Genomic DNA, 1,231 nt, shown 5'->3' on the forward strand with positions numbered 1-1,231 from the left:
TTTTTGAAGAAGGGTTTAGGCCCGAAACGTCAGCCTTCCTGCTCCTCTGATGCTGCTTTGCCTGGTGTGTTCATCCAGCTCTACACCTTGTTATCTCAGTTTCTCCAGCATCTGCAGTTCCTGCTATCTCTGAAACAAATGTTCTGGGAACCCAGGTTTGAATCCAGCCACGGCAGATAATGGAATTTGAATTCAATTTTAAAAAAGAAAATCTGAAACTAAGAGTCTAATGATGACAATGAAATATTGTCAATTGTTGGCAAAACCTATCTGGGTCAGTAAAGTCCTTTAGGGAAGGAAGCTACCGTCTTTACCCAGTCCAGCCTACATGTGACTCCAGACCCACAGCAATGTGGTTGACCCTTAACAACTGGTCATGGGTATGAAATGCTGGTCTACATCCTGTGAATGAATTAAAGAAAACTCAATGGTATAGTACTGAAGGAAGCCATTTCTCAACAGTTATCCTGTTCCAGCCCCCGTTCTTCTCCCTCAGTCCTGCAAATGTTTCCCTTTCACATCATTATGTTCTTTAAATGTCTTTCTCCTCATCACCCCTTCTGGAAATTATCTAAAATCCGTATCCTCTGATTGCCTAGCCCTGTCATTGGAAATAGACTGTCCTCACTCACTTTACACATTTCCATCATTACCAAACATAAGCTGCTTTGATCTAAGGAGAAGGGCCCCACTTTCTTCATGAAACGGAAGATGCTGGTTTTCCGAAAAAAACTAGAAGACTCAGTGATTATTGACATCAATGAGCCGCAGTCAATGAGCTGGAGGTGAGGGTGCAGGGGACAAGGTGGAAGAAAGGCACCAGCTGAGTTGCTCATTTGGAGAGTTATTATAGGCACATAGAGCTGAACGGTCCCCTTCCATGCTGTAAGGATTCTGTTTAATTTACTGAGTCCCCAAACTCAGACCATCAAAGCACTTTCTCTGAGGTGAGGATAGTTACAGGAGTAAAATCTGTTTGTGTGCATGATCAAACCCAGCTACTGTTGGCATTGTGGTGTCCAGAAGTGGTTGACAAGGAGGTTAAGGTTAGGTTTAGAGTTAGGTTTAGGGTTAGGAATAGTTAGGGCTAGGATTAGAGTTAGGGTTAGTGTTTAGGTTTGGGTTAAGGGAAGGAATAGAGTTAGGGTTAGGATTAGGGTTAGGGTTAGTGTTTAGCTTTGGGTTAGGGTTAGGGTTAGATTTAGGGTTTAGGTTAGGGTTAGGGTTAGGA

The 1,231-nt window shown here is 43.1% G+C and overlaps 1 protein-coding gene across 1 annotated transcript in view; it reads right to left on the minus strand.

Annotated features, from left to right (window-relative positions):
• Positions 1-1,231, minus strand: part of slc28a1 (solute carrier family 28 member 1) — a 65,139-nt gene that overhangs the window by 22,004 nt on the left and 41,904 nt on the right. The gene's annotated exons all lie outside the window — the stretch shown is intronic.

The sequence above is a fragment of the Rhincodon typus genome, chromosome 36 (genome assembly GCF_021869965.1).
Source record: "Rhincodon typus isolate 14 chromosome 36, sRhiTyp1.1, whole genome shotgun sequence".
NCBI classification, from domain to species: Eukaryota; Metazoa; Chordata; class Chondrichthyes; order Orectolobiformes; family Rhincodontidae; genus Rhincodon; species Rhincodon typus.